The sequence below is a fragment of the Caenorhabditis remanei genome, chromosome IV, assembly GCF_010183535.1.
Source record: "Caenorhabditis remanei strain PX506 chromosome IV, whole genome shotgun sequence".
Classification (NCBI taxonomy): Eukaryota; Metazoa; Nematoda; class Chromadorea; order Rhabditida; family Rhabditidae; genus Caenorhabditis; species Caenorhabditis remanei.
Window position 1 is genome coordinate 56,807 of NC_071331.1, and position 11,775 is coordinate 68,581.

Consider the following 11,775-nt stretch of genomic DNA (forward strand, 5'->3'; position numbering starts at 1 on the left):
AATGGCCGCATTCAAAATTTAACAAGAGTTTTCGAATAAGATTCTGGACTTAAGTACGTCTCTCGTAGACGCAACTTTTGAATTAGGGTGCATGGTCCCTCGTCCTGGGGATTTTTTTTTTTTTGATTTTTAGCAAAAAATTTTCAGTTTTTGAATTTTTTGAGGGGGTCAAAGAGGAGGGACCGGTTTGGTCAGTACTAACAAAATGTAGCCCTACTTGGCAGCTATCACCTGATATGTTGATCTCCCCGGTGCGACACCTCTGAGCTGAGTTATGAACGTTTGAGTGTGCTCAGGCTCAGCTTAGGCTTAGCTTAGGCTTAGCTTAGGCTTAGCTTAGGCTTAGGCTTGACGCAAAAGTGTCGATAATCTGAATTTTTATGATTGTATCGGATAGAGAATTGTTTGGTGAGTATCGTAAAAATATTTTAAATTTTTTTCTGACCGGTCCCTGTAAGTTAGACCCATATATAGTTTTTGGTGAACTTTGTTTTATAACTGGTTTCGTTTTGTACTTTGAAGGTCAGTTGTTTCATGATTACTTAGAACGTTGAAAGGGCTTTATTATGCATTTAATAATGACCCTCTATCTTTTATATGAACTGAGATCGAAGGGAGATAAGGTCGAAAACTCGAAAATGGTCAAAATTCAAGGTTGGATATTTGATGTTTTTTCAAAGCCATTTTGTTCAGCGTGTTTTATTTGATCGAAAAACATAAATATTTTAGAAAATTTCGTATCGAAAAATTTTTTTTTTGGACTTTGAAAAATTTTGAAAAATTTAATTTTTTTGGTTTTTTCGAAATTAAAAATACAGCTTCATATACATGAGTTTGACAATTATTTTACTTTATTGAGTATGTAACGAGCTATTTGATGCACTTTAATTTGACTCGAATGCTCTCATATGAACGGAAGTCAAAGCGAGATAAGATCGAGAAATAGACACTAGAAGGGTGACATTTCACAATAAGTTAAGCAATAGTCGTGGCGCGAAGCGTCACTACTCAGATTGCGTTTACGGTGACGCTGAGCGGAGCGAAGCGTCACCGTGAAGGCTACAAATATGAAACATACAACTCATTTTTTCACTTTTTACACACTTTTACACACTTTTTTTTTCACTTTTTCTACTTTTTTTCCTTCCCTTTGTTTCATACTGAAACAAAACTTGATTTGGGCTGCACTCGGGAGTCTCTCGGCGCCATGAAAGACAGAAAATTCTTTCAGAATATCAGGCGCCATGAAAGACAGAAAATTCTTTTGAAAACTCAGGCGCCATGAAAGACAGAAAATTCTTTTGTTATACTTCTTGTGTGAAATCACAAAAAATTGCCCAAATTCGGCGAGCCTATTTTTTACGGGTATATAGAGTTTTTTGGTGATTAATAATATGCATGTATCATTTCAATTTAAACTTGGTCATAGAAATTTAAGAAATGTCAGTTAAAAAGAAAGTTACTAATACTTGTGTTTTAAGTTATATCCAAAAATTCTAGATATTCACGATTGACTCTAGCTGTAAATATTTACAATTTTGTGAATTTCTACGTGTATGACTATGCAGTCCCATAACAGGAATACAATTGCGTTTCGTTTGAAACAATAGTATAAGAAATTATTGAAATGTGTTAATAAAGGCGCGAAGCGCCTTTATTATGACACTTTTAATGATTTCTTATACTATTGTTTTAAATGGAAGGCCACAAAACAGAATGAGTCTATCAAACTTGAATTTTTTAGAAAATAATATTATTTTGAACAGAAACAGTGCATATTATGACAATTCAGATATTTTTTGGACCACGCGAGCCGAATTTGGGCAATTTTTTGTGATTTCACACAAGAAGTATAACAAAAGAATTTTCTGTCTTTCATGGCGCCTGAGTTTTCAAAAGAATTTTCTGTCTTTCATGGCGCCTGATATTCTGAAAGAATTTTCTGTCTTTCATGGCGCCGAGAGACTCCCGAGTGCAGCCCAAATCAAGTTTTGTTTCAGTATGAAACAAAGGGAATTAGGCTTAGGCTTAGGCTCAGGCGCAGGCTTCTGCCTGCGCCATTTGGGCTGAGGCGCGGACCCCCAAAATTTATTTCCGAGATTTTATGATTGGATCGGATAGCCCTTTGAAAATGAGGAAATATACCCTTTTTAGATTTTTGAAAAAATTAGGCCCCGCCCACTTATATCGATTTGAAAAAAATCGATAACTCACTAAACTCTTCGTAACTTTTTTCGGAGTGGAGCTTTTGGGGACTTTTTTTTTGATTGATATTAGAATTAGACGCTCTATCTGGAAAAAGTACATACGTCAGATGAAAAAATCGATAATCAATCGATAATCGATTTTTTGAAAAAAAAACTTTTTTTTCTTAGGGATTTTCCGGAGACCTATACCATTCGATAGTCCCAAAGGTGTACTATATAACCACCAAAGTTGGTAGGGGCCTCACATTTCCACTTCGTGAAAAATCGATAATAAGTTTTTTTCACTAAAACTGCTATAACTTTTGACTGATAAGAGGTAGATGAAAAGTGTTTTGATATTTCGATAGAGAATTAAGAGTTTGTACCCACGCTATAAAAAAGTTTGAAAAATATTGATTTTTGGAGCAAGTAGGTGCTCCGGAAAAAAATCGAAAAAAAATTGTCCAGTTCTATGGTTATAAAACCTATACCATTCGATAGAGCATAAAAAAGTACCCCGGAAAACATATACCACTAAGGGCTCTCAACGTCAATTTTCGAGAAAAAAATTTTCAAAGTTTTTTTTCTGAAAATTTTTGAAAATTTTTTTTTGTTATTGATTTTTTGAGGGGGTCATACTAACATTTTGTAAATTAAAATAGTTTGTCCCCCTAGAGATTTTAAAGGGCTACATTTTGGAACTTATTATGTCCCGATACCTTTGACCGGAGCCGAGATCTAAGCGAGATAAGGTCATGGCTCAAAAAAAATCGGAATTTCAAAATGGGAATTTCGGAATTTTTTCAACGGCATATTATTCAGCGTGATTAGTTTAGTCGATTTATCTAAAAAAATATCGAATTTTCGACTCGGAATATTTTTTTTTTGGACTTGTAAAATTTTTCAAAATTTTCAAAATTTTGGTTTTTTTGAAATTTCAAAGGGGGTTTTGCAGATATGATTTTCAAACTTGTTTCTCTTCCTAGAGAATTTTAAGGGCTATTATATGCACTTTAGTATGACCCGATACCTCTGACCGGAGCCGAGATCTAAGCGAGATAAGGTCATGGCTCAAAAAAAATCGGATTTTCAAAATGGGAATTTCGGAATTTTTTCAACGGCATATTATTCAGCGTAATTAGTTTAGTCGATTTATCTGAAAACATTTTGAAATTTCGACTCGGAATATTTTTTTTGGACTTGTAAAATTTTTCAAAATTTTCAAAATTTTGATTTTTTCGAAATTTTACACGGGGTTTTGTAGGTATGATTTTCAAACTTGTTTTTCTTTTTAGAGAATTTCAAGGGCTTTTCTATGCACTTGAGTTTGACCCGATACCTCTGACCGGAGCCGAGATCTAACCGAGATAAGGTCATGGCTCAAAAATAATCGGAATTTCAAAGTGCGAATTTCCAAGTTTTTTCAACGCCATATTATTTAGCGTGCTTTGTTTAGTCGAACTATCAGAAAAAATTTCAACTTTTCAATTGGGAAAATTTTTTTTTTGGACTTGTAAAATTTTTCAAATTTTTCAAAATTTTGGTTTTTTTGAAGTTTCACATACAGTTTTACAGGTATGATTTTCAAACTTGTTTCTCTTCCTAGACAATTTTAAGGGCTATTATACGCACTTTAGTTTGACCCGATACCTCTGACCGGAGCCGAGATCTAAGCAAGATAAGGTCGAAATCTGGAAAAAGTCAAATATTCAAAGTGCGAATTTTGTAATTTTTTTAATGCCAGATTGTTCATCGTGCTTTGTTTAGTCGAACTATTTAAATACTTTTTGAAATTTGACATCCAAAGTTTCTAATTTCACCTTATCAAGAGTGTGAACGACTAGCACTACGGGGGGAGGGGAAGGTCAAGTCATCAATCACTCTAACAACACCACCTGTCACTTTGTGTGGGAAAATATGACTAGATAACGATCAGGTCATCCATTCTCACGAAAACATCTGTCTTTTACGTTTTTCACACTTTTACACGCATTTTCTCATTTTTTCCACATTTTTTCACACTTAAACTCATTTTTACATACTTTTTTCCACTTTTCTAGTTTCGGAACGAAACAAAACTTGATTTGGGCTCAACAACCCTATATTAAAAGCTCGCTTCGCTCGCTTTCTCCGACGCCATGAAAGACAGAAAATTCCTTGAAAAGCTCGGACGCCATGAAAGTTAGAAAATTCCTTGAAAAGCTCGGACGCCATGAAAGTTAGAAAATTCTTTTTTATTCACTTTTGTATGAGATTTCACAATAAATTGCCCAAATTCGGCGAGCTCTTGTCAGGGTATCTTGTATTTCTGCCAGTGTGACTTAGAAAATGGATACTGCAAAAAACGTCAGTGCAAAAAGTTAGAAATGTCATCATATCTTGTGTTTTGAAAAAAAACTAGAAATACTTGAACCTCATATATTAGTGAACTATAAATTTAATTTTTTGCAATATACATCACATAGTAGTAAAAAATGTTAAATAAAATATACAATTGCGTTTCGTTCAAAACAATAGTATAAGAAATTATTAAAATGTGTTAATGAAGGCGCGGAGCGCCTTCATTATGACACTTTTAATGATTTCTTATACTATTGTTTTGAACGGAAGGCCACAAACATGAATGAGTCTATTGCACTGTAAAAATGAAGGAAATAGCTTTATTTTTAATAAAAACAGTGTATTTAATAGGAATCTAGTGATTTTTTGTATCACACGAGCCGAATTTGGGCAATTTATTGTGAAATCTCATACAAAAGTGAATAAAAAAGAATTTTCTAACTTTCATGGCGTCCGAGCTTTTCAAGGAATTTTCTAACTTTCATGGCGTCCGAGCTTTTCAAGGAATTTTCTGTCTTTCATGGCGTCGGAGAAAGCGAGCGAAGCGAGCTTTTAATATAGGGTTGTTGAGCCCAAATCAAGTTTTGTTTCGTTCCGAAACTAGAAAAGTGGAAAAAAGTATGTAAAAATGAGTTTAAGTGTGAAAAAATGTGGAAAAAATGAGAAAATGCGTGTAAAAGTGTGAAAAACGTAAAAGACAGATGTTTTCGTGAGAATGGATGACCTGATCGTTATCTAGTCATATTTTCCCACACAAAGTGACAGGTGGTGTTGTTAGAGTGATTGATGACTTGACCTTCCCCTCCCCCCGTAGTGCTAGTCGTTCACACTCTTGATAAGGTGAAATTAGAAACTTTGGATGTCAAATTTCAAAAAGTATTTAAATAGTTCGACTAATTAGGCTTAGGCTCAGGCGCAGGCTCTGCCTGTGCCATTTGGGCTGTGACTTTTTGACTTTTCGAACCGATTCGCGATTTTATTATGCCAATTTGTTCCCCTGAGGGGGGGACCAGCGTCCACCAAAAATGAGCCCTGGTGGGCTGCTCCGAGCCGAGCTCTGAGAGCTCAAAGTCGGCTCAAAAAAAACTTATATCGCCTCTAACTTTTTTGTACGTGAATATTTTTCGGGAATTTTTTTGTGATGAGTTAGAGCTTAGAGTTGTGCATCTGATGATAATATAGAATTTTTTAAAATCAATCGATAATCGATCGATAATTGAGATCTAGACTTTCAAAATGGCCGCATTCAAAATTTAACAAGAGTTTTCGAATAAGATTCTGGACTTAAGTACGTCTCTCGTAGACGCAACTTTTGAATTAGGGTGCATGGTCCCTCGTCCTGGGGATTTTTTTTTTTTTGATTTTTAGCAAAAAATTTTCAGTTTTTGAATTTTTTGAGGGGGTCAAAGAGGAGGGACCGGTTTGGTCAGTACTAACAAAATGTAGCCCTACTTGGCAGCTATCACCTGATATGTTGATCTCCCCGGTGCGACACCTCTGAGCTGAGTTATGAACGTTTGAGTGTGCTCAGGCTCAGCTTAGGCTTAGCTTAGGCTTAGCTTAGGCTTAGCTTAGGCTTAGGCTTGACGCAAAAGTGTCGATAATCTGAATTTTTATGATTGTATCGGATAGAGAATTGTTTGGTGAGTATCGTAAAAATATTTTAAATTTTTTTCTGACCGGTCCCTGTAAGTTAGACCCATATATAGTTTTTGGTGAACTTTGTTTTATAACTGGTTTCGTTTTGTACTTTGAAGGTCAGTTGTTTCATGATTACTTAGAACGTTGAAAGGGCTTTATTATGCATTTAATAATGACCCTCTATCTTTTATATGAACTGAGATCGAAGGGAGATAAGGTCGAAAACTCGAAAATGGTCAAAATTCAAGGTTGGATATTTGATGTTTTTTCAAAGCCATTTTGTTCAGCGTGTTTTATTTGATCGAAAAACATAAATATTTTAGAAAATTTCGTATCGAAAAATTTTTTTTTTGGACTTTGAAAAATTTTGAAAAATTTAATTTTTTTGGTTTTTTCGAAATTAAAAATACAGCTTCATATACATGAGTTTGACAATTATTTTACTTTATTGAGTATGTAACGAGCTATTTGATGCACTTTAATTTGACTCGAATGCTCTCATATGAACGGAAGTCAAAGCGAGATAAGATCGAGAAATAGACACTAGAAGGGTGACATTTCACAATAAGTTAAGCAATAGTCGTGGCGCGAAGCGTCACTACTCAGATTGCGTTTACGGTGACGCTGAGCGGAGCGAAGCGTCACCGTGAAGGCTACAAATATGAAACATACAACTCATTTTTTCACTTTTTACACACTTTTACACACTTTTTTTTTCACTTTTTCTACTTTTTTTCCTTCCCTTTGTTTCATACTGAAACAAAACTTGATTTGGGCTGCACTCGGGAGTCTCTCGGCGCCATGAAAGACAGAAAATTCTTTCAGAATATCAGGCGCCATGAAAGACAGAAAATTCTTTTGAAAACTCAGGCGCCATGAAAGACAGAAAATTCTTTTGTTATACTTCTTGTGTGAAATCACAAAAAATTGCCCAAATTCGGCGAGCCTATTTTTTACGGGTATATAGAGTTTTTTGGTGATTAATAATATGCATGTATCATTTCAATTTAAACTTGGTCATAGAAATTTAAGAAATGTCAGTTAAAAAGAAAGTTACTAATACTTGTGTTTTAAGTTATATCCAAAAATTCTAGATATTCACGATTGACTCTAGCTGTAAATATTTACAATTTTGTGAATTTCTACGTGTATGACTATGCAGTCCCATAACAGGAATACAATTGCGTTTCGTTTGAAACAATAGTATAAGAAATTATTGAAATGTGTTAATAAAGGCGCGAAGCGCCTTTATTATGACACTTTTAATGATTTCTTATACTATTGTTTTAAATGGAAGGCCACAAAACAGAATGAGTCTATCAAACTTGAATTTTTTAGAAAATAATATTATTTTGAACAGAAACAGTGCATATTATGACAATTCAGATATTTTTTGGACCACGCGAGCCGAATTTGGGCAATTTTTTGTGATTTCACACAAGAAGTATAACAAAAGAATTTTCTGTCTTTCATGGCGCCTGAGTTTTCAAAAGAATTTTCTGTCTTTCATGGCGCCTGATATTCTGAAAGAATTTTCTGTCTTTCATGGCGCCGAGAGACTCCCGAGTGCAGCCCAAATCAAGTTTTGTTTCAGTATGAAACAAAGGGAAGGAAAAAAAGTAGAAAAAGTGAAAAAAAAAGTTTAGGCTTAGGCTTAGGCTTAGGCTCAGGCGCAGGCTTCTGCCTGTGCCATTTGGGCTGTGACTTTTTGACTTTTCGAACCGATTCGGGATTTTATTATGCCAATTTGTTCCCCTGAGGGGGGGACCAGCGTCCACCAAAAATGAGCCCTGGTGGCCTGCTCCGAGCTGAGCTCTGAGAGCTCAAAGTCGGCTCAAAAAAAACTTATATCGCCTCTAACTTTTTTGTACGTGAATCTTTTTCGGAAATTTTTTTGTGATGAGTTAGAGCTTAGAGTTGTGCATCTGATGATGATATAGAATTTTTTTAAATCAATCGATAATCGATCGATAATCGAGATCTAGACTTTCAAAATGGCCGCATTCAAAATTTAACAAGAGTTTTCGAATAAGATTCTGGACTTAAGTACGTCTCTAGTAGACGCAACTTTTGAACTAGGGTGCATGGTCCCTCGTCCTGGGGATTTTTTTTTTTTTGATTTTTAGCAAAAAATTTTCAGTTTTTGAATTTTTTGAGGGGGTCAAAGAGGAGGGACCGGTTTGGTCAGTACTAACAAAATGTAGCCCTACTTGGCAGCTATCACCTGATATGTTGATCTCCCCGGTGCGACACCTCTGAGCTGAGTTATGAACGTTTGAGTGTGCTCAGGCTCAGCTTAGGCTTAGCTTAGGCTTAGCTTAGGCTTAGCTTAGGCTTAAGCTTAACGCAAAAGTGTCGGTAATCTAAATTTTTATGTTTGTATCGAATAGAGAATTGTTTGGTGAGTACCGTAAAAATATTTTAAATTTTTTTCTGACCGGTCCCTCTGAGTTAGACCCATATCTAGTTTTCGGTGAACTTTGTTGTATAACTGATTTTGTTTACCACCTACAAGGTCATTTGTTTTATGATTACTTAGAACGTTGAAAGGGCTTTATTATGCATTTAATAATGACCCTCTATCTTTCATATGAACTGAGATCAATAAGAGATAAGGTCGAAAACTCAAAAATGGTCAAAATTCAAAGTTGGATATTGAATGGTTTTTTGACGCCATATTGTTTATCGTGTTTTATTTGATCGGAAAACACATACTTTCTAAAAAGTTCGCTTCAAAAAATTTTTTTTTGGACTTTGAAAATTTTTTAAAAATTTAATTTTTTTCGATTTTTTCGAAATTAAAAACACAGCTCTATACATATGAGGGAGGGGAAGGTCAGGTCATCAATCATTCTAACAACACCACCTGTCACTTTCTGTGGTGGGAAAATATGACTAGATAACGATCAGGTCAACCATTCTCACAAAAACATCTGTCACGTGGATCAGAACCCTTATTTGAAAACAAGCTATTAATGGCTGCAATTGAACCAGTAGTCGTGGCGCGAAGCGACACTACTCAGATTGCGTTTACGGTGACGCTGAGCGGAGCGAAGCGTCACCGTGAAGGCTACAAATACAGTACATACAACTCATTTTTTCCACTTTTTTCACGGTTTTCACACTTTTACACTCATTTTCTCATATTTTTCACATTTTTTCACACTTATACACATTTTTACATACTTTTACATTCTTTTTTTCCACTTTTCTAGTTTCGGAACGAAACAAAACTTGATTTGGGCTCAACAACCCTATATGAAAAGCTCGTTTCGCTCGCTTTCTCCGACGCCATGAAAGACAGAGAATTCCTTGAAAAGCTCGGACGCCATGAAAGACAGAAAATTCCTTCAAAAGCTCGGACGCCATGAAAGTTAGAAAATTCATTGAAAAGCTCGGACGCTATGAAAGTTAGAAAACTCTTTTTTATTTACGTTTGTATGAGAATTCACAATAAATTGCCCAAATTCGGCGAGCTCTTGTCAGGATCTTGTGTTTTTGCCAGTGTAACTTAGAAAATGGACACTGCAAAAAATGTCAGTGCAAAATGTTAAAAATGTCATCATATCTTGTGTTTTGGAAGGAAACTGGAGATACTTTACCTTTATATATAAGTGAACTATAATTTTAATTTTTTTGCAATATACATCACATAGTAGTAAAAAATGTTGTATAAAATATACAATTGCGTTTCGTTTGAAACAGTAGTATAAGAAATTATTAAAATGTGTTAATGAAGGCGCGGAGCGCCTTCATTATGACACTTTTAATGATTTCTTATACTACTGTTTTGAACGGAAGGCCACAAACACGAATGAGTCTATTAAACTCGAAAAATGAAGGAAATAGCTTGATGTTTACAAAAACAGTGTATTTTTCATGGTTTTTTGTATCACACGAGCCGAATTTGGGCAATTTATTGTGAATTCTCATACAAACGTAAATAAAAAAGAGTTTTCTAACTTTCATAGCGTCCGAGCTTTTCAATGAATTTTCTAACTTTCATGGCGTCCGAGCTTTTGAAGGAATTTTCTGTCTTTCATGGCGTCCGAGCTTTTCAAGGAATTCTCTGTCTTTCATGGCGTCGGAGAAAGCGAGCGAAACGAGCTTTTCATATAGGGTTGTTGAGCCCAAATCAAGTTTTGTTTCGTTCCGAAACTAGAAAAGTGGAAAAAAAGAATGTTAGGCTTAGGCTTAGGCTTAGGCTTAGGCTTAGGCTTAGAGCTAGGAAGCCTACGCGTAGACCCAACCCTCTCACTTTTTTTGGCTGCCAGCCTAATTTTTAGGCTTAGGCTTAGGCTAAGGGAGCACAAGCCCAAGCTTAGGGGTCAATAAAGCGTGAGCCTGGCCCTAGGGTGCCTCCTTGAGCCCTTTTTTCAGCATTTCTGTTTCATCTCAGATGAAAAAATCCCAAATGTTCGATTTTTTTAAAAACACCTCATTTTCCCCACTTTTTTGGCTGCCAGCCTAATTTTTTCCGCGATTTCTAAGAAACCTAAGCCTGAGAGATTGGAACAAATTTACACAATGTGCAGATTCCACCATTTCACGCCGAAAACAACTTTTACACGCGGAAAGTCCACAAACTGACAAGAAAAGTCCACCAACTGACACGGGAAAGTCACTTTCCGCACACGGAAAATGCTTCCAACATTTCTTAGGCTTAGGCTTCTTGGAAACCCGTCCCCCGGCGAACCAATCCACGCGAATTCCACCATTTGCACCACGCGAATTCCACCATTTTGAACCACGCGAATTCCACCATTTTGGCGCGTTTTTTTGTTTTGCAGTGCACAAAATCAGCATTTTCTTAGGCTTAGGCTCAGGCGCAGGCTTCTGCCTGCGCCATTTGGGCTGAGGCTTAGGCTTAGGCTTAGGCTTAGGCTTAGGCTTAGGCTTAGAGCTAGGCTTAGGCTTAGGCTTAGGCTTAGGCTTAGGCTTAGGCTTAGGCTTAGGCTTAGGCTTAGGCTTAGGCTTAGGCTCAGGCGCAGGCTCTGCCTGTGCCATTTGGGCTGTGACTTTTTGACTTTTCGAACCGATTCGGGATTTTATTATGCCAATTTGTTCCCCTGAGGGGGGGACCAGCGTCCACCAAAAATGAGCCCTGGTGGCCTGCTCCGAGCTGAGCTCTGAGAGCTCAAAGTTGGCTCAAAAAAAACTTATATCGCCCATAACTTTTTTGTACGTGAATATTTTTCGGAAATTTTTTTGTGATGAGTTAGAGCTTAGAGTTGTGCATCTGATGATGATATAGAATTTTTTTAAATCAATCGATAATCAATCGATAATCGAGATCTAGACTTTCAAAATGGCCGCATTCAAAATTTAACAATTTGTTTCGAATAAGATTCTGGACTTAAGTACGTCTCTTTTAGTAGTATCTTGTGAACTAGGGTGCATGACACCTCGTCCTTTAGTTTTTTTTTTTTTGATTTTTAGCAAAAAATTTTCAGTTTTTGAATTTTTTGAGGGTGTCAAAGAGGAGGGACCGGTTTGGTCAGTACTAACAAAATGTAGCCCTACTTGGCAGCTATCACTTGATATGTTGATCTCCCCGGTGCGACACCTCTGAGCTGAGTTATGAACGTTTGAGTGTCTCAGGCTCAGC